The sequence below is a fragment of the Pseudorca crassidens genome, chromosome 5 (genome assembly GCF_039906515.1).
Source record: "Pseudorca crassidens isolate mPseCra1 chromosome 5, mPseCra1.hap1, whole genome shotgun sequence".
Taxonomy (NCBI): domain Eukaryota; kingdom Metazoa; phylum Chordata; class Mammalia; order Artiodactyla; family Delphinidae; genus Pseudorca; species Pseudorca crassidens.
This window is the reverse complement of record NC_090300.1, coordinates 90,276,214-90,302,395: the sequence shown is the minus strand read 5'-3', so window position 1 is coordinate 90,302,395 and position 26,182 is coordinate 90,276,214. Positions and strand designations below refer to the sequence as shown.

The 26,182-nt window shown below is 40.1% G+C and overlaps 1 protein-coding gene across 1 annotated transcript in view; it reads left to right on the top strand.

Moving 5' to 3' along the window:
• Positions 1–26,182, top strand: part of BOC (BOC cell adhesion associated, oncogene regulated) — a 261,869-nt gene that overhangs the window by 14,577 nt on the left and 221,110 nt on the right. The window contains exons 3-4 of the mRNA XM_067738890.1: positions 7,502–7,646; positions 11,595–11,778. The gene's annotated coding sequence lies outside the window, so the exon portion shown is untranslated. The remainder of the gene's footprint in view (positions 1–7,501; positions 7,647–11,594; positions 11,779–26,182) is intronic.

Here is a 26,182-nt window from a genome sequence, read left to right as displayed (position 1 = left end):
TTGGCCATCTGCATGTCTTCTTTGGAGAAATGTCTATTTAGGTCTTCCACCCATTTTTCAGTTGGATTTTTTGTTTTCTTGATATTGAGCTGCATGAGCTGCTTGTAAATTTTGGAGATTAATCCTTTGTCAGTTGCTTCATTTGCAAATATTTTCTCCCATTCTGAGGGTTGTCTTTTCGTCTTATTTATGGTTTCCTTTGCTGTGCAAAAGGTTTTAAGTTTCATTAGGTCCTATTTGTTTATTTTTGTTTTTATTTCCATTTCTCTAGGAGGTGGGTCAAAAAAGATCTTGCTTTATGTCATAGAATGTTCTGCCTATGTTTTCCTCTAAGAGTTTGATAGTGTCTGGCCTTACAGTTAGGTCTTTAATCAATTTTGAGTTTATTTTTGTGTATGGTGTTAGGGAGTGTTCTAATTTCATTCTTTTACATGTAGCTGTCCAGTTTTCCCAGCACCACTTATTGAAGAGGCTGTCTTTTTTCCATTGTATATTCTTTCCTCCTTTATCAACAATAAAGTGACCATATGTGCGTGACTTTATCTCTGGGCTTTCTATCCTGTTCCATTGATCTATATTTCTGTTTTTGTGCGAGTACTATACTGTCTTGATTACTGCAGCTTTGTAATATAGTCTGAAGTCAGGGAGCCTGATCCCTCCAGCTCCATTTTTCTTTCTCAAGATTGCTTTAGCTATGTGGGGTCTTTTGTGTTTCCATACAAATTGTGAAATTTTTTGTTCTAGTTCTGTGAAAAATGCCATTGGTAGTTTGATAGGGATTGCACTGAATCTGTAGATGGCTTTGGGTAGTAGAGTCATTTTCACAATGTTGATTCTTACAATCCAAGAACATGGTAAATCTCTCCATCTGTTTGTATCATCTTTAATTTCTTTCATGAGTGTCTTATAGTTTTCTGTTTACAGGTCTTTTGTCTCCTTAGGTAGGTTTATTCCTAGGTATTGTATTCTTTTTGTTGCAGTGGTAAATGGGAGTGTTTCCTTAATTTCCCTTGCAGATTTTTCATCATTAGTGTATAGGAATGCAAGAGATTTCTGTGCATTAATTTTGTATCCTGCTACTTTACCAAGTTCATTGATTAGCTCTAGTAGTTTTCTGGTAGCACCTTTAGCATTCTCTATGTGTAGTATCATGTCATCTGCAAACAGTGACAGCTTTACTTCTTCTTTTCTGATTTGGATTCCTTTTATTTCTTTTACTTCTCTGATTGTTGTGGCTAAAACTTCCAAAACTATGTTGAATAATAGTGGTGAGAGTGGACAACCTTGTCTTGTTCCTGATCTTAGAGGAAATGGTTTCAGTTTTTCACCATTGAGAGTGATGTTGGCTGTGGTTTGTCATATATGGCCTTTATCATGTTGAGGTTAGTTTCCTCTATGCCTACTTTCTGGAGGGTTTTTATCATAAATGGGTGTTGAATTTTGTCGAAAGCTTTTTCTGCATCTATTGAGATGATCATATGGTGTTTTTCCTTCAGTTTGTTAATATGGTGTATCACATTGATTGATTTGTGTATATTGAAGAATCCTTGCATTTCTGGGATAAACCCCACCTGACCAGGGTATATGATTCTTTTAATGTGCTGTTGTATTCTGTTTGCTAGTATTTTGTTGAGGATTTTTGCATCTATATTCATCAGAGATGTTGGTCTGTAGTTTTCTTTTTTGTGACATCTTTGTCTGGTTTTGGTATCAGGGTGATGGTGGCCTCGTAGAATGAGTTTGGAAATGTCCTCCCTCTGCTATATTTTGGAAGAGTTTGAGAAGGATAGGTGTTAGCTCTTCTCTAAGTGTTTGATGGAATTTGCCTGTGAAGCCATCTGGTCCTGGGCTTTTGTTTGTTGGAAGATTTTTAATCACAGTTTCAATTTCAGTGCTTGTGATTGGTCTGTTTATATTTTCTGTTTCTTCCTGGTTCAGTCTCAGAAGGTTATGCTTTTCTAAGAATTTGTCCATTTCTCCAGGTTGTCCATTTTATTGGCATAGAGTTGCTTGTAGTAATCTCTCATGATCCTTTGTATTTCTGCAGTGTCAGTTGTTACTTCTCCTTTTTCATTTCTATTGATTTGAGTCTTCTCCCTTTTTTCTTGATGAGTCTGGCTAATGGTTTATCAATTTTGTTTATCTTCTCAAAGAACCAGCTTTTAGTTTTATTGATCTTTGCTATCATTTCCTTCATTTCTTTTTCATTTATTTCTGGTCTGATCTTTATGATTTCTTTCCTTCTGAAAACTTTGGGGTTTTTTTGTTCTTCTTTCTCTAATTGCTTTAAGTGTAAGGTTAGGTTATTTATTTGAGCTATTTCTTGTTTCTTGAGGTAGGATTGTATTGCTATAAACTTCCCTCTTAGAACAGCTTTTGCTGCATCCCACAGGTTTTAGGTCGTCGTGTTTTCATTGTCATTTGTTTCTAGGTATTTTTTGATTTCCTCTTTGATTTCTTCATTGATCTCTTGATTATTAAGTAGTGTATTGTTTAGCCTTCATGTGTTTGCATTTTTTACAGTTTTTTTCCTGTAATTGATATCTAGTCTCATAGCATTGTGGTCAGAAAAGATACTTGATATGATTTCAATTTTCTTAAGTTTATCATAGCTTGATTTGTGACCCAAGATATGATCTATCCTGGAGAATGTTCCATGAGCACTTGAGAATAAAGTGTATTCTGTTGTTTTTGGATGGAATATCCTATAAATCAAGTCCATTTTGTTTAATGTATCATTTAAAGCTTGTGTTTCCTTATTTATTTTCATTTTGATGATCTGTCCATTGGTGAAAGTGGGGTGTTAAAGTCCCCTACTATGACTGTGTTACTGTCAATTTCCCCTTTTATGGCTGTTAGCATTTTCCTTATGTATTGAGGTACTCCTATGTTGGGTGCATAAATATTTACAATTGTTATATCTTCTTCTTGTACTGATCCTTTGATCATTATGTAGTGTTCTTTGTCTCTTGTAATAGTCTTTATTCTAAAGTCTGTTTTGTCTGATATGAGAATTGCTACTCCAGCTTTCTTTTTATTTCCATTTGCATGGAATATCTTTTTGCATCCCCTCACTATCAGTCTGTATGTGTCCCTACGTCTGAAGCGTGTCTCTTGTAGACAGCATTTATGCAGGTCTTGTTTTTGTATCCATTCAACCAGTCTTTGTCGTTTGGTGGGAGCATTTAATACATTTACATTTAAGGTAATTATCAATATGTATGTTCCTATTACCATTTTCTTAATTGTTTTGTGTTCGTTATTGTAGGTCTTTTCCTTCTCTTGTGTTTCCTATGCAGAGAAGTTCCTTTAGCATTTGTTATAAAGCTGGTTTGGTGGTGCTGAATTCTCTTAGCTTTTGCTTGTCTGTAAAAGATTTAATTTCTCCATCGAATCTGAATGAGATCCTTGCTGGGTAGAGTAATCTTGGTTGTAGATTTTTCCCTTTCATCAGTTTAAATATGTCCTGCCAGTCCCTTCTGGCTTGCAGAGTTTCTGCTGAAAGATCAGCTCTTAACTTTATGGGGATTCCCTTGCATGTTATTTGTTGCTTTTCCGTTGCTGCTTTTAATATTTGTTCTTTGTATTTAATTTTTGATAGTTTGATTAATATGTGTCTTGGCATGTTTCTCCTTGGATTTATCCTGTATGGGACTCTCTGTGCTTCCTAGACTTGATTGACTATTTCCTTTCCCATATTAGGGAAGTTTTTAACTATAATCTGTTCAAATGTTTTCTCAGTCCCTTTCTTTTCCTCTTCTTCTTCTGGGACCCCTATAATTCAAATGTTGGTGCATTTAATGTTGTCCCAGAGGTCTCTAAGACTGTCCTCAATTCTTTTCATTCTTTTTTCTTTATTCTGCTCTGCTGTAGTTATTTCCACTATTTTGTCTTCCAGGTCACTTATCCGTTTTTCTCCCTCAGTTATTCTGCTATTGATTCCTTCTAGAGAATTTTTAATTTCATTTATTGTGTTGTTCCTCATTGTTTATTTGCTCTTTAGTTCTTCTAGGTCCTTGTTAAATGTTTCTTATATTTTCTCCATTCTATTTACAAGTTTTTGGATCATATTTACTATCATTACTCTGAATTCTTTTTCAGGTAGACTGCCAGTTTCCTCTTCATTTGTTTGGTCTGGTGGGTTTTTACCTTGCTCCTTCATCTGCTGTGATTTTCTCTGTCTTCTCATTTTGCTTTACTTACTGTGTTTGGGGTCTCCTTTTCACAGGTTCATAGTTCCTGTTGTTTTTGGTGTCTACACCCAGAGGCTAAGGTTGGTTCAGTGGGTTGTGTAGACTTCCTGGTGGAGGGGCCTAGTGCCTGTGTTCTGGTGGATGAGGCTGGATCTTGTCTTTCTGGTACACAGGACTGCATCCAGTGGTGTGTTTGGGAGTGTCTGTGACCTTATTATGATTTTAGGCAGCCTCTCTGCTAATGGGTGGGGTTGTGTTCCTGTCTTGCTAGTTGTTTGGCATAGGGTGTCCAGCACTGTAGCTTGCTGGTTGTTGAGTGGAGCTGGGTCTTAGCAGTGTGATGGAGATCTCTGCGAGAGCTTTTGCCGTTTGATATTACGTGGAGCTGGGCGGTCTCTGGTGGACCAATGTCCTGAACTCTGCTCTCCCACCTCAGAAGCACAGGCCTGACACCCAGCTGGAGCACTAAGACCATGTCAGCCACACGGCCAGGTATATGGGGAGTTTCTTGCCTTTGGGGAAGTCTGCGGTCTTCTGCCAGCGTTCAGTAGGTGTTCTGTAGGAGTTGTTCCACATGTAGATGTATTTCTGGTGTATTTGTGGGAGGAAGGTGATCTCCACATCTTACTCCTGTGCCATCTTGAAGGTCTCCCCAGATTGTATCTTTTTTACTTTGATGTACAAATGCCACTGTAGTATGATGATGACAATGGGTTCCATTTAATTCCTTTAGGTGTGCCATCGAAAATTCCAGTATTTGGAAATGTCCTCTGAACTCAGAGTTTTGAACACCACTAGTATAGAGTCTCTGGTATCAGCCTTGCTTTATCTGAATGAAGGGTCTGCCCTATAATATTCTTTATCCCCTATACTTTGGAAGTTAATTTCTGGGCAGATACCTTAGTTGAGAAGGTTGAAACTAGGCTTAGGAGGTCCTGTGTTTCCTGAGTTATTTCCAGCGAATTATCAACCTCCTGATCATGAAGTGGTGATAAAACCCAATTCTGGGAGTTGGGCAGGAATTCATAATGCAAGAGTGTGGGGGGAAAGTATTGAATTAAGTAATGCTAATATGTACTCATTTTTTCCAACATGAATATGGCTTAGAAAAAGTGATCCCCTGACTTCTGTCCACAAACATCATGTATCAGTCCTGGACCAGAGCCAGTCTTTCCTGAGAACCCATACCTAGCTGTAAGCTAAACAAGTGATCAGTTCCTGGTTATAGTCTCTGAGGGACCTGGTCCACCTTTACCCAGAGCTCAGCCCTTGTACTTCATGGCTCAGCTCAGCCAGAAAGCTCAGTGGATAACCCTGGGTGACTTGGGTGGCAGTGGGGGTGGAGGTGGAGGAGTTGCAGGGGGCAGAGGAATTTAGCTGGTAATCAAGGAAGGAATACATAGGAATAAACTCTTTTCCATAAGAAAATTTTTGTTCAGCTAACCTCAAAGCTTAGTTTTAGAATTTCATAAAGAAAATGTTCCTTTGTCACTTGTAAGCATTATTTTTATTGAACTATACTATAAATGAGTACCATTGAATAAAAGAAGACCAATTAAATGAATAAAAATAAAACTCTTATCTTCCATCTTCCTCCATTATATTATATGGCATTTAAGACTTTTCACAAATTAACACCAATCTATCTTTCCAACCTCATTTCTTGCCACTTCTTTCTAGAACTGTCATACTCTACCCCAGGGTTGGGTCTTCGTTGCTGAGCTCGGGCTTTCTCTATTTGCGGCAAGCAGGGGCTGCTCTTAGTTGCAGTGCGTGGGCTTCTCATGGCGGTGGCTTCTCTTGTTATGGAGCACGGGCTTTAGGTGCATGGGCTTCAGTAGTTGTGGCGCATGGGCTCAGTAGTTGTGGTGCATGGGCTCAGTAGTTGTGGCTCACGGTCTCTAGAGCACAGGCTCAGTAGTTGTGGCACACGGGCTTAGTTGCTCTGCAGTATGTGGGATCTTCCCAGACCAGGGCTCGAACCCATGTCCCCTGCATCGGCAGGCAGATTCTTAACCACTGTGCCACCAGGGAAGCCCTCTACTTATTATTGAAAGCCTGAATCAAATGCTATCTATCTGTATAGTTTTCCTTACAATCTATGCCAGCATAATTTCCTTCCCTGCCTCTGGCTGCCAGAGGCACTGCACACATCTTTACTACCAGTACTAATGGTGTTTACCACACAGAGCTGCAATTATCCCCTCCTCTCAAGAGAGTGAGTTTCTCGAGAGCAAGGTCTCTATATCCACACTACCCAACACAGTGTGTGTGTGTGTGTGTGTGTGTGTGTGTCTCACCAAATATACACAGCACTCAAATAGATGTTTATGTATGCACAAGCCAAAGTCCTGAGTTATAACATTTACTCTATATTTCCTAAAGGAATACATGGATTTCCATATTTATCAAGTAGATAAAATTAGACTAGACCCCACTAGACTTCTATGCTTCAGCAAATCTGGTTTACTCACCATTTTCCAAACACGCATGGTAATTTCCCATCTTTACACCACAGTTGAAATTTTCTTCCCCTGAAAGCATCTATTCTCATTTCTCCCAATTAAAATCTTCCTAAACACCACCTCTAGTTTTCACAACTCTAGACACACACTTACTCACATGCACACACACTATGATCTCTTCCTTCTGAAAGCATCTTTGCTTTTTTTCTCTTCTTTTCTAGTTCTCCTCATTCTCCATCTTATTCCCAATGGTCTTCTCTTAAAGTTGGATTCTGCTCCTTGAAGGCAGAGACTCTATCTTCCTCTTTCTGCAGCTCCTCACCAAGGGACTTGCACATACTAGGCACTAATCAAGAATTTGTTGAATAGAAAAAATCAGAGGTTATTTAAAAAATACTCAGTTCCCACCAACAGTGCAGGAGGGTTCCCTTTTCTCCACACTGTCTCCAGCATTTGTTGCTTGTAGATTTTTTTGATGATGGCCATTCTGACCAGTGTGAGGTGATAATTCATTGTAGTTTTGATTTGCATTTCTCTAATAATTAGTGATGTTGAGCATCTTTTCATGTGCCTCTTGGCCATCTGTATGTCTTCTTTGGAGAAATGTCTATTTAGGTCTTCCACCCATTTTTTGATTCGGTTATTTGTTTTTTTGATATTGAGCTGCATGAGCTGCTTGTATATTTTTGAGATTAATCCCTGTCAGTTGCTTTGTTTGCAGATATTTTCTCCCATTCTCAGGGCTGTCTTTTTTCTTGTTTATGGTTTCCTTTGCTGTGCAAAAGCTTTTAAGTTTAATTAGGTCCCATTTGTTTATTTTTGTTTTTATTTTCATTACTCTAGGAGGTGGGTCAAAAAAGATCTTGCTGCAGTTTATGTCAAAGACTGTTCTGCCTATACAGTGGAATGTTACTCAGCCATAAGAAGGAACGAAATTGTGCCATTTGCAGAGACGTGGATGGACCTAGAGACTGTCATACAGAGTGAAGTAAGTCAGAGAGAAAAAACAAATGTCGTATATTAACACACATATATGGAATCTAGGAAAATGGTACAGATGAACCTATTTGAAAAGCAGAAATAGAGACACAGACATAGAGTGGGATGAATTGGGAGATTGGAATTGACATATATACACTATTATGTACAAAATAGGTAACTAATGAGAACGTACTGTATAGCACAAGAAACTCTACTCAATGCTCTGTGGTGACCTAAATGGGAGGGAAATCCAAAATGGAGGGCATATATGTGTACGTATAGCTGATTCACTTTGCTGTACAGCAGAAACTAACACAACATTGTAAAGCAACTATACTCCAATAAGAAAAAAATAGTTCATATCCAGAGACAGATGTAAGTGTATACAGAAAGGAAGGGGATTGCAACCCATCATGGGGAAGCTTCAGAAAGATTAGTTCACCTGGGTCAGGAAAGAATGGAGGTGCATTATCAGGTAACCACAGTAGTCCAAGGGTGAGGTAAAAGCCATCGCCTTGATAATAACAAAGATGTCAGGAACGATTTCCAAAGGATGGGGTACAGGATTTGGTACCTAACTCGAAATGAGACAAGGGAGAGAGAGGAGTAGGAATAAATCATATTCAGATCCTGACTCTGGGTGCTGGGATGATGACAGCATCACTTACCGAAATACGGAGTTTTGGGGGAAAGGATAATGAGTGCAGCAGTTGAGTGTCCATGAGCCGCCTCAACAGAAATATAACAGAGACAGTTGGAAAGATGAGCATGAGGCTTAGACAAGCAGGGGAGCCCAGTGACGGAGTTTGGGAGTCAGTCATATAGCTGAGGCCAAGGGGCAATACAGGGTGATGGAGGGGTGGGGTCTGTGACAAGAGGAGAGGAGAGGGGCTGGTGAGGGAGGCGGGCGGGAGATGGGGAAGGGGGGCACAATTCCATGGAGTAGCATTTCAAGGGCTTCAACACTGCAGGAATGGTAAGAATGAGGGCTGGAGATAGGCCAAAAGGCCATCATGCCTTTTGAGGATGAGACTCGTGGGGTAGAGGGCCTGAAAGCCAGACTGCTAGGAGGTATGGGGTGAAGGAGCAGTGAGAATGTAATGGCTAAGATAGAAGAAACCGATTTCCTCAACAAGTGTGTCAGTGAGAGGAAGGCTGTCAGTACCACAGTAGCTTGAGGGCATAGCAGGGTTCAGAAAGGTTGTGTTTGTTTTTAGGTTGTGCCTGAGACTGGAACTTGTTTGTTGACAGAGGGAAAGGAGCTCGAAAGTAGGAGATTTGGAAGCTATGAGAGAGAAAATGTAATAAGCAAAGTCTTAGAGGAGGTGGGATAGGATTGGAGTCTCGGCGGAAGGGCTGGCTTTGGAAGGAGAAAGGACCTCTTCCTCCAAGAGAGAAGGAAAGAAAGCGGGAGGAGTGAGGAATCACATGACTAAGGCAAAGAGGAGGGTGGAGGGGCCTCACCTCCACACTTTCTTATCCACCAGAGCAGGAGGGGAAACCCTGTGCCCAGGTGTGCCCAGTTTGTGAAGCTGGAGTTACATGAGGACAATCCTGAAACAAATGTATCAGGGAGATGACAAGAGACAAGTGAAGGGGTGGCAAAGAGGCAGTGAGGCCCCACGATTCCTTTCAGATGGGCACATCTTTTCCTGGGAAGCTCCTTACCCTTCAAGACCCAGCTCAAATGTTTCCTTCTCTGGCTCACCCAGGTGAAAACTGAACTCACGGGGGTCCTACTCCCCCACCCTGCCCCGCCCAGGCCCTGCAACCTTTATAAAAGTATTTACCTTGTATTTCAAGTTTCACTCATTTGTCTCTCCCATCAGTTTTTAAGCTTCTCAAAGGTCATAATTTATCAGTAAGTGCTCAAAAATAATGAGTGAGTGAATGAACCAAGGGATGGATGTGTGAATGAATGATATTTCCTCCCCCGGTGGAAGCTGACTTCTGCTTCCAGTATATTAACGCAGAGAGAGACCTCAGGAGGGAGATTAGGGGAAAACTGCACGTGTGGATACATGTGAAGTAAAAACAAATGAGAACAAGAATAGCCGTGAAACAAATGTGAAACTCAAATGGTTTTCTTAAAAGCCATATGCAGTCCTGAATAGTAGGGGAAATGAGTGGAAGGATGGGAGCTAAGTGAAAAAAGTAACAGGCCCAAGAGATAATTTACAGTTGGGAATGGAATGACTTCCTAAATCGTAGAGTGTGTGGTCCAGGAGCAGAACACCACAGATGCAGTTACTGTAAAAAAAAACCACTCGTGACTTTGTTTTGGCAAAAAGAAAGTCTGTTTTGAATCTGACAGTCTCTCTAGCAGCACATGACCTTGCCTTAAAAAACAACAGCTTCATGAAACCCTCGTTCAGATGGAATTCAGTTTAATGTGCATAATGGTACCTTCAAACACTGGTGATGCTGTTTACTGAATCCCAACACGTGCTCACAATCTTCCTGCTGAGTGGGTGTGATGCATCTGTTTTACACACAAGGAAATTGAGGCAAGGGGCAATTAGGTGAGGAACCCTAGGTCACACACTAGTATATAGGGCCAAGATTAAAGACCAAGTCTTTCTTTTTTTTTTTTTAATTGAAGTATAGTTGATTTTCAATGTTGTGTTAGTTTCTGGTAAAGACCAAGTCTTTCTAACTGCAAAGCCCATATTCTTCTCACGATATTAAGCAGATGCTCCATCATATGTGATCAACAAAGGGTAGTGAGGGGCCACCTGTAGAATCAAGGACGGCTTACTGAGCGAGCTGTCTGGTCAGGCATGCAGGGCCCCGTGCTTAAAAGGGCCCTGTGCTTGGCTTCGTGTTATGCTGTTGCTGTCTTGAAATTCTTAATACGTTTCAGCAAGAGGCCCTGCATTTTCATTTTGCACTGGGCCCCGCAAATTTTGTAGACAGTCCTGTGTAGAATCATAGAATGTTTGAGCTGGAAGGGCTTTGAGAGGTCATCAGTTCCTTACCACCACCCATTTTAGAGGTGAGGAAACTGAGGCACAGCGAGGCGAACTGGCCGGCCTTCGGTCACACAGCTCATTGGTGGCAGAGCAGCAGGAGAAGCCAGGTGTCCAGTGTTCTTCCTCTTTTACCACACCAAACCCTCGAGAGCCTTTAAAGTTAGAGAAGGGAGGTTTTTCCCCTTCCCTACAGGAGCTTATCTCTAGCCAAAATATCATTTGTGGCTGAGCTGGGTCAACTCATTTCACTTCTGGGCAAATGGCCCTGGGTTTTTCATAAAACCAAATGCACATTAAGCTGGATGTGATTCCAACAAAACCACAATGTCTACACTGTGGTAAAGAAGCCTTTAGCTGAGTCTCTCACCCAGCACCCGTCTCCCCTGCTGCAGTCTCCCTAACTTGCATTTCTCATGCAGAGGAAGGCTGGCTAAACCAGTGGCATGCTGGGTCAGGGGGAGGCCAGGCTCAAGGGCAAGGCCCAAGCTCCTACCAAAGCTGACCCTGAGAAGAAGCAGCATTCTGGCACTGCCAATCTCTGTCCAGGGCCCAAGGCATAGATGTGCTCCTTCTCCTTACTTGGCAGCACATTAAGCCCCAGTAGCAGGACCTGTCAGAGCCACCCTCAGGTCAAGACAGAAGTGACCAAGCACTTGTAAAGGTTTGTGCTCATCTCTCCTGTGCCCATGTATTTGGAAGTTACAACGAGGAAGCCATAGTGTTCTGATTTTCAGCCCAGAAAACGTGTATTTGCCTCAGACACAACAGAGCATGTGGCTCTGCTCAGGGGACAGCTGGTGCTGAGAAGCATCTGACTGTTTTGAAGGTCATGTGCGTTCCCCCAGTGTGAAAGAGAAGAGGTGCAGCCCATGCAGGTCACCAAGAAAACTTGGTTATGTTACAAAAGAGTTTCTTGAGGTTTCCTGGTTTGATGCAAATGTTTTGCCTGTACCACAGTATGAACAGTTTTCCCTTTCATTCAGAATGAACACAGTCTGTCTCAACACCGTTGTGGCATGGTCTCAACTGAGTGACCTGGTACCAACCAGAAGACCATTGTCCTTATGTCACATACATCACCACCTAACGAAGAAGCACCGCAAGAGCAGAGGATCTTACCTCTTGTTCACTGATGTGCCCAAGAACCCGAGCAGAGGCTGGCACATGGTAAGTGCTCCTTGAATACTTGCTGTGTGAATCAGTGCTCTTCGTGGCTTTGAGTGATCGTTGAGATGTTGAGATAAATGAAAGACTAGAGTAGTGTCATAGCTTTTCATTCTAACATGACAACCAAAGAGGGGTATTTCAGGGACTCTGAGGAGGTAGAATGGATCCATGAAGTTTTGTGAGCATGTGATCCAAATGACAACAAGTAAAGATGGGGAAAATATTAGAAGTTACCAATTCATTTCGTGATTATTCCCCTAAGGGCTCTATTATTTAGGCTAATATTAGGAACTCTAGCACACATACGTATCTATGTATATGTGTATATATGTGTATATTTATAAATATATTTATTGAGAAATATATATAATTTTTATTTGCTTATATGTGTATATATGCCTGTGTGCAAATATATGTGTGTAAGTGTGTATATATACATACATATATATATGAGAGAGAGAGAGTCTTTTTTTCTGACATCATGACCCATGACTCCTAAATACTCCCTGTCTACTTTCACAAAACAGGAACATTCTTCTGTGGTACCACCTTTCCATTCTGGAAAATCAATGTCAACACAACACAGCCTCCAATCCACTGACCCCATTCAAATTTCTCCAATTGTCCCATCGTCTCTTTTTCCTCATTCCTCTCCAGGAACACCCATTCATTATCTCATTGTTCTCCTTCGGTGTGGGACATTTCCTCCTTCCTCCCCTGGCTGTGTGTCCTTGACAGTCTTAAAGAAGCATTGACTTTTCACTCACTAGGATGACCCTCAACTTGAATCAGTCAGATGTTTCCTCCGACTCAAGCCTCGCCTTCTCGGCGCACACTAGGAGAAATGATGCTGCACCACATTAGGAGGCTATCTTATACCAATCTGTCCCACTGCTGGTGATGTTAGTCTTGATCCTCTGGCCAAATTTGGGTCTGCCAAGTTCTCCACTGTGAAGTTACCATTTGTTCTTTGTACTTAATTAGTATTTTGTGGGGAGATATTCGAATATTACACCAATATACTATTCATCAAACCTTCACATTTTACAGTTGGAATTCTACTGTAAGGAAGAACTTCTCTTTCATTTGTTTACTTATACATTCATTTATTAGTATCAGGTGCAGTTATGGATTCTTATTTTATTCATTGAGTTTCAATCCAGTATTTCCATCATTTATTTTGACGCTGTAGTTGTCCTAGATTTGGCCAGTGCAGACTCCTTCAAGCTGACTTCTTTATCCTATTGACATGTCCCTATCATTCTTTGGGAATTTCTTTACTTTCTGTCACAACAAGATGATTCAGGCTCATCTTGTTCTTTCCTTGCCCTAGCCTTACAACTACCCATTCCTCTAAGGCATCCTGGCTCCTTTTAGTGCAGGAGGTATTTAAAAGCCAAAATCTGGGGATTTGGTGTGCTCATTGCTACATATATCTATAACTTTTCTATATCTATGTATATATATGTATTTAAAAGTTCATAAGTTTATACTGGTACTTCCAACTTGAATCCAACACCTCAGTATCTTTTTAGTTTTCCCAGTTTCCGTGTTTGAAAATCTTGTGAAAGTGAAAAGATGGTGAAAAATGTGGATCTGACTCTCCTCAATATACTTGTCTATTGATACTTGCTCAGCCAACTAATTTATTTGCTGAAGGTAACCAATCCCCAACCTTCCAGCTGCCTTCTCTACCTGTCACCTCTGCATCTTCCTCACTTTTTAAAAAATTGAAGTATAGTTGATTTACAGTATTGTGTTAGTTTCAGGTGTTCAGCATAGTGATTTTCTTTTTTTGCAGATTATATTCCATTATAGGTTATTACAAGATATTGGGTGTAATTCCATGTGCTATACAGTAAATCTTTGGTGCTTATCTATTTTATGTATAATAGTTTGTATCTGTTAATCCTATACTCCTGATTTGTCCCTCCCCCCTCTTTGGTAACTAAGTTTGTTTTCTGTGTCTGTGAATCTATTTGTTTTATATCTAGATTCATTTGTATTAATTTTTAGATTTCACATATAAGTGATATCAGATGGTATTTGTCTTTCTCTGACTTATTTCACTGAGCGTAGTATTCTGTAGGTCCATGCATGTTGCTGCAGATGGCAATATTTCATTCTTTTTTATGGCTGAGTAATAGTCCACTGTATATACATATACCGCATCTTCTTAAGTCAGTCAGCCATTGATGGGAACTTGGGTTGCTTCCATGTCTTGGCTATTGTAAACAGTACTGCTGTGAACATCAGGGGGCATGTATCTTTTCGAATGAGACTTCTTGTTTTTTTCTGGATATATACCCAGGAGTGGACTTCCTGGATCATATGGTAATACTATTTCTGGTTCCTTAAGGAAACTCCATACTGTTTTTCATAGCAGTTTCACCAATTTACATTCCAAACAACAGTGTCCGAGGGTTCCCTTTTCTCCACACCCTCTCCAACATTTATTATTTGTAGACTTTTTGATGATAGCCATTCTGACCGGTGTGAGATGATACCTCATTGTGGTTTTGATTTGCATTTCTCTAATAATTAGTGATATTGAGCATCTTTTCATGCGCCTGTATATCTGTATCTGTATATATCTGTATATCTTCTTTGGAAAAATATCTATTTAGGTCCTCTGCCCAGTTTTTGTATCAGGTTGTTTGTTTTTTGATATTGAGTTGTGTGCACTGTTTGTGTATTTTTATGTTAACCCCTTGTCCATCACATCATTTGCAAATATTTTCTCGCATTCTGTACGTTGTCTTTTTGTTTTGTTGATGGTTTCTTTTGCTGTGCAGAAGCTTTTAATCTTGATTAGATCCCATTTGTTTATTTTTGCTTTTCTTTCTTTTGCCTTGAGAGACTGATCTAAGAAAATGTTTCTATGATTAGTGTCAAAGAATGTTTTGCTTATGTTCTCTTCTAGGAGTTTTATGGTGTCATGTCTTGCATTTAGAGTTTATTTTTGTATATGGTGGGAGGGAATGTTCTAATCTCACTGATTTACATGTAGCTGTCCAGCTTTCCCAGCACCACTTTTGAAGAGACTGTCTTTTCTCCATTGTATATTCTTGCCTCCTTTTTCATAGATTAACTGACCATAGCTGCATGGGTTTATTTCTTGGTTCTCTATTCTGTTCTATTGATCTATCTGTTTTTGTGCCAATACCATGCTGTTTTGATTACTGTAGCTTTGTAGTATAGTCTGAAGTCTGGAAGAGTTATACCCAGCTTTGTTCTTTTTTCTCAGGATTGCTTTGGCAATTCTGAGTGTTTTGTGGTTCCATATAATTTTTAAGATTATTTGTTCTAGTTCTGTGAAAAATGTCATGGGTATTTTTATAGGGATTGCACTAAATCTGTAGATTGCTTTAGGTAGTATGGCCATTTTAGCAATATCAAGTCTTTCAATCCAAGAGCATGAGATATATTTCCATTTCTTTGCTATCAGGATGATGGTAGCCTCATAGAATGAATTTGGGAGTGTTCCCTCCTCTTCAGTTTTTTGGAGTAGTTTGAGAAGGATAGGTGTAAGTTTTTTGTATGTTTGGTAGAATTCCCCAGTGAAGCCATCCAGTCCTGGACTTTTGTTTGATGTCTTTTTTTAATTATTATTATTACAGATTCCATTCCACTTCTAATGATGTCTGTTCAAATTGTCTGTTTTTCTTGACTCAGTCTTTGCAGGCTGTATGTTTCTAGAAATTTGTCCATTTCTTCCAGATTGTCCAATTTGTAGTATCCTCTTAACGATTTTTTGTTTTCCTGTGGTATCAGTTGTTATTTCTCCTCTTTCATTTCTTACTTTGTTTATTTGAATCCTCTCTCTTCCTCTTGGTGAGCCTGGCTAGAGGTTTGTCAATTTTGTTTATCTCTAAAAAACAACAGCTCTTGATTTTATTGATCTTTTGAATTATTTGTTTGATCTCTGTTTTATTTATTTCCTCTCTGATCTTTAGTTTTTCCTTTCTTCTTCTGTCTTTGGGCCTTGTTTGTTCTTTTTCTAATTCATTTAGGTGGTAGATTAGGTTGTTCATTTGAGATTTTTCTTATTTCTTGAAGAAGGCCTGTATCTCTATGAACTTCCCTCATAGAACTGCTTTTGCTGTGTCCCATAGATTTTGTAAAGTTGTGTTTTCATTTTTGTTTGTCTCAGGGTATTTTCTGATCTCTTCTTTGTTCTTAATGTTGACCCATTGGTTTTTTAGTAGCACGTTGTTTAGTCTCCATGTGTTTGTTCCATTTTTCCTTCTATAATTGACTTCTAGTTTTATACTGTTGTGGTCAGAAAAAATGTTTGATATAATTTCTGTACTTTCAGATTTGTTGAGGCTTGTTTTGTGACCTAGTATGTGGTCTATCCCAGAGAATATTCCATGCACACTTAAAAAGAATGTGTATTCTGCTCTTTTTGGATGTAGTGTCCTGCAGATAAAAATTAAATCCAACTGTTCTATTGTATAATTTAGCATTTCTGTTGCTCAACTGATTTTCTTTCTGGATGATCGGTCCATTGATGTCAGTGGAGTGTTAAAGTCTCCTACTGTTACTGTATTATTGTCAAGTTCTCCCTTTAGGTCTGTTAGTATCTGCTTTATATATTTCAGTGCTCCTATATTGAGTGCATATATGTTAATGAGTGTAATATCCTCTTCTTGTATTGATCCCTCTGTCATTGTATAATGCCCTTCTTGTCTTTCTTTATGGCCTTTGTTTTAAAGTCTATTTTGTCTGATATGAGTATTGCTACCCCTGCTTTCTTGTCATTTCCATTTGCATGAAATATCTTTTTCCATCCCCTAACTTTCAATCTATATGTGTCTTTTTTGCCCTGAAGTGACTCTCTTGTAGGCAGCATATTGCAGGTTCTTGTTTTTTTATCCAGTCAGCCACTCTTTGTCTATTGATCAGAGCATTTCGTTTTTTGACATTTAGAGTAATTATTAATAGATATATACTTATTGCCATTTTAATCCTTGTTTTCTAGTTGTTTTTGTAGTTCTTATTTGTTCTTTTCTTCTTTTTATTTTTCCTTCTGTGGTCTGATGATTCTCTTTTGTAGTATGCTTGAGTTCCTTTCTTTCTGGTTTTTGTGAATCTATTATGTTTTTGATTTGTGGTTGCCATGGAGTTCATAGCTGTTGATCCATAACTATATCTGTTTGATTTAAACTGATAGTCATTCAAGTTCAAACACGTTGTCAGAGATCTACATTTTTATGCTTCCCTCCCCCATATTTTGTGATTTTGGTATCCTATTTTAAAGCTTCATGCTTATCCTTTCACTGTTAATTGTAGTTATAATTGCTTTTACAATTTTTTAAATCACTTTTTCATCTACATACTGACTTATTTAAGTGACCTTCAATTCTTACTATATATTTGCCTTTCCTGTTGTGATTTTACCTTTCCTATAGATGTGTGCTTCTTTTCTATTTAGAGAAGACCCTTTAATATTTCTTGTAGGGTAGATTTTGTATTGCTGAATTCTTTTAGTTTTTGCTTATCTGAGAAATTCTTTATCTCTCCTTATATTCTAAATGATAATCTTGCTGAGTAGAGTACCTAGGTTGCAGGTTTTTCCTTTTCAGGACTTTGAATATATATCATGCCACTCCCTTCTGGTCTGCAAAGTTTCTGTAGTAAAATTGGCTGCTGCCTTATGGGGGTTCCCTTGTAAATGACTCTTTGTTTTTCTCTTGCTGTCTTGAGGATCCTCTTTATCTTTAACTTTTGCCATTTTAATTATAATATGTCTTGGTGTGGGTCTGTTTGAGTTTATCTTGTTTGGGTCCTTCTGTGCTTCCCATATGTGGATATCTGTTTTCTTCTTTAGATTTGGGAAGCTTTGGGCCATAATTTCTTCAAGTACATTTTAGATCCCTTTCTCTCTTCACCTTCTGGGACCCTTATTATGCATAGGTTGGCACACTTTATATTATCCCATAGGTCTCATATGTTGCTTTCATTTTTCTTTTTCATTTGTCTTTCTGTCTCCTGTTCTGATTGGGAATTTCCATTGTTCTATCTTCCAGATCACTTAGTTGTTTTTCTGTGTCATTTAGTCGGCTATTTATTGCTTCTAGATTGCTTTCTACCTTAGAAATTGAATTACCTATTTTTGATTGGTTCATCTATATAGTTTCTAGTTCCTTGTTATAGTAATCTGCATTTATATTGATAATCTTTCTTAATTCAGTTGGCATTTTTATTACCACCTTTTTGACCTCAGAATCTGGTAGACAGGTGAGCTCTATTTCATTATTTGTTCTTTCAGGGGATTTCTCTTGCTCTTTTAATTAGAAACAGTTCTTCTGCATTTTAATTTTATTTAATTTTCTCTGTCTCTGAATTTAGGAGAAACAACTATCTATTGTGGTTTTGAAGGCGTATTTTTATATGGGAGAATCCCCATGTAGACTGTGTGTGTCCAGTGTCTTTGTTGTGAGGTCTGGTTTTGATATGGACACCAGCCATATCTTCTCTCCTCAGGGTATGCTGGCTGTTATCACCTTGATAGGGGATTTGGTTGGCGTTGGGAGACATAAAGCCTGTGCAGGGTGTGAGGCGGGACTTCCTCTCTGCTCCTTGGCAGTCACTACCCTGTCAGGGGTGGGGTGTGGTCCCCAGTTGTAGGAGTAGAAGCCCTGAGGGTCAAGCTCGATCAGGTTCTATTCCCCTCGAGTGTATGCCCTGCCCCTCGGTGGGGAGTGCTGAAGGAAGTGAGGCCCATGTGCTCACAGAGGACTGATGTGTCACCTGTGTAGGCACCCAGAGCTCTGCTCAGACATAGCCCAAGGTCACATCCCTTCCCTTGTTGTGCTGGTCCTAGATCTAGTGCAAGTCTGTGATGTGGAGTGGGTACAGCCAGAGCATTCGCTGGACTGGGGCTGGGGGTTGGAGCATCGTGCCTGCAGGAATTGAGGTGGCTGTGCTGCTGCCAGAGGTCTGGGCTGCCTCTGTAGCAGTCTTCTCCTGAGACCTGTCTGCTCCCGATCCAGCGCTAAGCTGCAACGTGGAGTGCGTGGGGATGGAGCCCTCTCACTCAGCTGGGAGAAGAACTGCAAGTCCTCTCATGGTGCCACTCCAGCATGTGCTGGCAATGGCTGCCACCGCCTCACCTGGATCACAGCTCAGGTCCGCCCCCCACCCCCGGACTATCTCTGTGTAGCTAGACTGAGTCTTTTTTTTTTTTTTGGTAGATCTTTATTGGAATATAATTGCTTCACAATACTGTGTTAGTTTCTGTTGTACAACAAAGTGAATCTGGGAGGGAGAAGCTGGGGCAAAGTGAGAGTAGACCAAGTCTTTTCCCATGGCCTGGTTGGCCCTGATCTCCCACGAGGCTATGGCATGGAGTGAGCAGGGCCAGGGTGTTCACCCCATTCGGATTGGGGAGTGCGGCAAGGCTACAGCCACCAGTGCAAGGCTCTTTCCGCCCTGACTGTCAGCAAGCCAACTGTGTGCATTCCCCATGAGTAGAGTCTAGGCTTCTCCAGCCCTTCTGTATGTCCCAGCAGTCCTTCCAGGAGCCAGAGGGTCTCTGGTGGGTGAGGTGGTGCAGCCGTTGCACGTGAGTATAGCCAGTGGATGCACAGTTTTGTCTTAAGCACATCTCTGCCAGCACACCTCAGCTTTGGCCTGTGATGTCTGCTCTTGGCTGATCCAACCTTGGACCATCACTCAGCCACTTCATCGCCTTCTTTATTTAACCATTGCCATATAGCCTGGTAGGAATCACAAACCCAACACTAAACTCCACAAGCCAGAACTGCCAGGGTAGAGCAATATTAACCCACCTGAGCCAAAGTTATTGCCCTTTCTCCAGCTCCACACTAATGAAGAAACGTGTCAAATATTTATTCTGGAAGAGAAATTGAAATCAAGTGATTAGAAAAGGAGGATGAATGACTGCATTCTGATATTGCCTTTCCTGGCTTTTGACGTTGCTAGAGAAAGCAAGAAAACCTTATTTGTGCTATTAATTTTCATACTTTCATGCTTACATTATGGCTGAAAGGAAAGTCAGGTTTGGCTCCAGATGAAACATCTCTGCCTAGAAAAGGAACATTTTGTCCCAGAGCCACAACTGACATGGCCCTGCAAAGCAAGCTTACACAACAAAATTAGGGAAAAAGTTAAACAAGAGAAGAACTAAAAAGAGGAAGAACCCAACAGAGGAGGTTCTTTAATTTATTAAACCTTTGTGAAGTCAGTATCTGATTTTCTAATAATAGATTGGTCTCTAAAATCTTCCTCTGACCTGATGGTCAATTCCCAGAGATCACCATGAATGGAATTTTGAGAAGGAAACCTTGAGTAAATCACAGACTGACATGGACCACAAGAAAACTCCAGTGTGAGATGGAATTCATGCTGCATAAAGTTTAGCTCTAGGAGCACCTTCTCCTTTCAAAGATGCTAATATGGAAGGTTAAAGTTGATTATATTTTCATGGGTATGTATGTGTGCATTAAAAAATCAAAGCAACAGAATCAAGGTGCCAGCAGACTTGGTGTCTGGTGAGGGGCCCCTTCCCGGTTCATAGGTGGCTGGCCATCTTCTCACTGTGTCCTCACATGACAGGAAGGGGTGAGAGAACTTTCTGGGGTCTCTTTTGTAAGGGCACTAATCCCAATCATGAGAGATCCACCCTTATAACCCAGTTACCTCCCAAGGATTCCACCTCCAAATACTATCATACTGGGGATTAGGTTTTAACGTGGCTCCTGTTAAGCCAGCCTCCAGAAGAGGGCAAAGCAATATGGTGTCTTGGGGAGGCTCCTGTTGAGAGCAGGACTTGAGTAAAGGGGAGGAAAGAAACATCTGTGTTTTTTCCTAGCCAGTCTTAATCATTATCCCCACCTCATTCCTAACCAGAGTCATCCCATCAGCCTACTCAGTTTCTAGGGAGAGGCAGAGAGGAACACAAACAAAGAAAAGGAGAGAGTAGAAAAGATGCTGAAGCATACAATTCATTGACTTTTAGAGATGGAAAGGGCCTTGAAGGTTACTCAATCCAACCCCTCACTGAGAGTCGTGGAAATAGAGCCAAAGAGGTAAAATGACACTAAGGTCCTACAGTTAGCAAGTGACACAGCCAGGGCTGGAACCACATCTCATCCACTACCCCTACAATGTGCCAGGTACTGTGATGGTTTCTAATCCTTGCTTTTCATGCTGCTACCTCCAGTGTAACTTACTCACAAGTAGGGGGAAGCAGAGTGGAATTAAAGGAAGAACTGAGACTCATTAATTCCTCCCTCCCAGCCAGCACATTGAACATGTAATGTTTCAGGATGAATTGGGTTTATTAATTCCAACCACGTAGGGCCTGCCAACTTAGAAAAGGGTTGTGTGCTTGAAGAGCTGGTAATGAAGGTGCTGTGTATGTACCATCCGGTGTAATTGGGAAAAAGGCATCTTTTGTCCTAAATTGAGTTCCAAGTCACAATTTCTTAAATCACAACTTTTACTCCCTAGGAAACTACCAAAAATGAGGTGGTGATTTCAATTCTTTCCAGATGGAAAAAGGTTGATGTCAGCCTGAACATTGCCTCTACTAGTGTCATTTATTCTGCCTGGCATAACTGGGCATCTGTGGTAGAGGCATCAGAGTTGGAATGAGTCCCTGAGACCAAACAGACCTCCCTAGAGCTATTTCATACCTGTTAGGATTGCACACCTCAGACCTGGGGAGAGAAACTTGTGCAGTGGCTACATCAGCTGAACATTCTCAAGACATAGAAGATTTGGTTCTGCACTTGCCGTCCAACGCTTGTCATCAGCATTAAACTCACATTATATTTTAAGAAGAGAGGTTCTTATTAAGTTAGCCTAAATAAAGCCTTTGTGAGAGAACAGTTCCGTGCTGGTCCCCAGAGCGGTGGATAGAATGTATAGCTTGATTGATCCTCTGCCTCTCTGATTGCACTGATTATTTCAACAGAAGTAATAAAAGAATCAGTCCACCGTTGGCAAGGACTTTTCATAGCAAGAAGATTACAGAGGTTTTCTTTAAAGGGTCATTTTGGGGACTAGACTAGGAGAAGATGAATTATATCAGATCAATCTCAAAATTCTTACTTTCTGCCTAATAATCGTACTGCTGAGATGACTTAAAAGACTAACTCATCAACCACAGATATATCCACTGAACAGATGGTGATCCCTGCATCGCTGGGAATAAAGTGGAACTGTAGAGACATGGAGCAAAGCAAAACTGACCACTCATTCTTGCTACTCTGAGGACAGCAATCCATCTAAATGAGACGCACTATTACATTATATGTGATCTTCATAACAGTTCTGCTGGGTTATAGGGTGACCAACCATCCCAGTTTGCCCAGGACTGAAAGGGTTCCTGGGATGCAGAATTTTAGTTTTAAAATCAGGATAGTCTCAGATGAACCAGAAAGGTCTGGTAACACCATTAAACCCCAGTTCCACCTGTCCCCTAAATCACGAATTATGAAGCTGAGACTCCAAGAAATTAAGAAACTTGCTCAAGATCACAAACTATTTGATGGCAGAACCTGAATTGGTATCCCAGCCTGACTTCAAAGACAGGACCTTCCTTTCAGTAGCCTTTAAGGAGATTTATATTTATTGACAGAGAAAGATGTGAAAATATTAAAGAGCTGGAGGTTTCCTTGTAGCTCTCCATGTTGGAGGCCTATTTAACAAGACAACAGGCTTAAAAACCAGGTTTGGATGAGAAAGAAGATTTCCTGAATTTCTTTGGAAGCATGAAAAACTCAGATGATAGCGTATCTCCCATATTTTATAGAAGATACAATTTCTGATTATGAAGACTAGGTCGTGAATAGGATAACCATGCATTCCGTGTATCCCTTTAAGGATCAGGTATTTTCATTGAACTATGTTGAAATTATAGATATATTTATTTTCATATATACTTCATATATTTTCATTTGCTATATATAAATATATATATGTGTGTATATATATATATAAATGTGTGTGTATATATATATATGTGTATATATATATATATATATATATATATATATATACATCCCTTCTTAACCAGAGCCTGTTGAACATCATTCTCTATGTTCTGAACATCAAATTATGAGTATTAAATATGGTTTAATGTAGTAGTCTAGTTCCTGTATCAATTGGATATGTCTACAGATTAGTCAAGGGTGAGGTTCTGTCTCAAAGGATTAATTCTATAGCTAGGCACTGGAATGAGCTAAATGTCCCCCTAATTCTTTAGGTTCAGGTCAACAATTCAAGACTATGTCTATTCTATGGCTACTTCATGTCAGGCACTGTGCCAGGGGCTGGGTACAGAGGAGTAATAAGACCTGAAAGAGCTCTCAGTCCACATGAACGTTCTTTTATGAGACAGAGGGTGGGAAGGAGTCCTGGGAGCCTTTCCTTCCACAGTCAGTTTGTCCTCTACCTCGTCCAAATGGAATTGTGACCAAGTGTCTTTTCCAAGATTCTTTTTCATTGCTCTGTTTTTCTTGGAGGAAAAGTTTTTGGGGCAGCAGCAGCAGCAGCAGCAAGTCTTTCGATGTGTTGAGTGCTTATGCTAATCAGTAATCGGGCACCAGTTTACTGATTCTTTTGCCTGATTATTATTTATAGAGTGTGGTAAGTACAGATGGCATTTTGCAAAGCACAGAACTCTGAGAATGAAACCCCAGCCTCAAGGCGTTGACTGTCTGATTTAGACATAAACAAAACACTGAATAAACAGACATCTAGTTGAGTTGATGTGGCTGGAAAGGAGGAAAAACCTGGGAGATCAAGAAAAAAAGTGAGGTTTATGGAGGGACGTGAAGGAGGAAAAGGTAGCATGAAAATGTGAGCCATTTCAAGAAGCATCTAAGCAAGATTACCAAACCAAGGAGTTAAAAAGGAAACAAAAGGAGCATTGAGGACAGAGTCCCAGGAGAAAGGACTCACTGAGATTCCCTGGGTGCCTCTTTTGGCTGGAGAGATGAGAGGCAGAGATGTCCGGGTGAAGAAAACTTTAATGATCCTGGACAAAGGTGACAAGGTCATGGACTAGTGTTTAATATTCAGAGAGAAAGAGAAAAAGATGGCAATGGAAAGTGTGAGAAGACTTGGAGGGAATCTCAATGAGAAAAGAGAGGAAAAGAAATGGAGAGTTCAGAAGATGAGCTTTCAACGTGGGTTGAGGGAGCTGGCCAGTTCCGTTAACTGGGCCATCTACACCTGATCTTAACTTTCTAGGTCCAGAAATTTCCTCTTATTAATTCACCCGGAGATGATCCTACTCTCAGTATCTTACTCGAATTAATGAAATTCACAAAAGGCTCTTATGTAAACATGAATTTAGGTGTATTGATTCTGAGTGGATGATATAGGTTGATACTAACTGGGTAGAAAAAAATAAACCACCCAAGGAGTAAGCATAAGAGGGATGGAATGACTATATTAATATCAAATAAAATAGACTTCAAGACAAGGTATTTCCAGGGATAAAGAGAGACATTTCATAATGATAAAGGAGTCTATCCTACTGGAAGACATAAAATAAGAAGTGGAAACATACAAAGCAAAAATGGATGGAATCAAAGGCACAAATAGACAAGTCCACAGTCACGGTTGGAGATTTTAACACAATTGATAGAACTAATTTCTATTTCCTTTCTCAGCAATTGCTGGAACTAGACAAAAAGTTAGTAAAGACGTAGATGATTTGGACAACACTACTGACCCCCTTGAGTGAATTAATATTTTCGAACACTTCACCCAGCATCTAGAGAACACACACGTTCTTTTCAAAAACAGGTGATAGCTCTTACCTCAAAGCTTGTACAGGTTACCTGAATAAATTTTGCCCACAATGTGGCAGAGCATTTCAGTGTCATTCAAATCTCAGGTCCCTGCATCCAAAGAGATTACAGTTTACTTTACATTTTTTACAGTCTTTCTGTTTTTCCGGTAGTAGTTCTAGGTTCCATAGTAAGACCTGAGAAATACTATACTCTATCAAACCTACACATTTTCTTTGAGGGTGAATTATTTTCAGAGACTGTATTGCTAACGTTAATTTCTTCAGTGTGAACAGAAAATTCATTCCCTGGCACCAGGGTGAAACATTCTGTGCTTGAACCCTAGAAGACCTGGGTTCTTGTCACTCTGCACCACCTCCCCAGACACACACACACACACACACACACACACACACACACACACAGCTTCCTAGCTGTTGACTTTGGACACATGACCTCTTTAAGCCTGACTGAGTTTCCTTACCTGCAAAACTCTTAGGACTGCAGTGAAGTTCAGCTGGTAGGCTGTATGTAGCTTTTTTATGAACTACGAAGTACTATCCAAATATCATGGAGCCATATTTTCTTTTTGCTAATAATAGTTGGTGTACCTCTTCTCCCAAGAAAGGGAAATTGGGAAAGGTATTCTGCTCCTTCCTTCGAATACATGTGAGTCCTGCCTAGTGTGAGCAGAAGTTGTATGATGAGAGAATAAAGTCAAGGTTGCAGGGTTTATTTGGAAGTAAAACCTGTGAGAACATTAGATTTCATATCACAGGAAAGATTATAAAAGGTGTAATGGGCAGCTTTTTAAGTTTGCCCAAGGAGACAAGGGGAAAGCTTGGGTATGAAAATAAGAATAAGCCGTTGGAAATTTTGTTGAAGGACATGTTGGATGACATTGGTCTTACAGAAAGGTGGGTGGATTTCAGCCTAGGAATGAAGGATTCTAGACCTTAGTCTACCGTGGAGTTTCTGAGTAACCTTGCACTAGAGATTTAACTTCTCCAAACCGGCTTCTCCATCTGAGAGCTGAGGATAATAATTTAGGCCACCTACAACTGTCCTGAGGCTTGATTAATGTTTGCAAAATGCTTTGAGCTATTTGGCAGAACAAGGGTTCTAAGAATACAACATATTATTTAGAAAAGTGAAAGAACTTGATCAGAGAACACTTGGGACATCTCCCTCTCCTTAGCCTTTTCATGAGATTCCTCTTTTTGTCTTATAAGGAAAGGAAACCAAGTTGGGAGATGACTAAACCCACAGGCTAATCTCTTCCTTTAATGTTCTCTGGACACACGCTCTTCTGCTGAAGGAGCACATTGGAATGTTGTCGTTTGGATTTCCTCATAAGTATAAATGCATTCTTTCCTAGAAATACGACAGTGAAGTTTTGCAAGTTGCTGGCTGTGGGCCCAGCAGTCAGATGTTCTTGATCCCCTGCTTTACCTTGGGCTTTGTGCAAATCAAGTGCTGTTCAACTTCCTTTCCTCATATGTACAAGTGGAATAAAAACGCCCCTCTCTGGGAGGTCAAGTGAAAATTAATTAGCTGTGTTTTCTTTAAGTTCCTCTCCATTGATATTTCAGCACTCTCTGTGTCATTAATTGGAACAACGCTTTCAGACA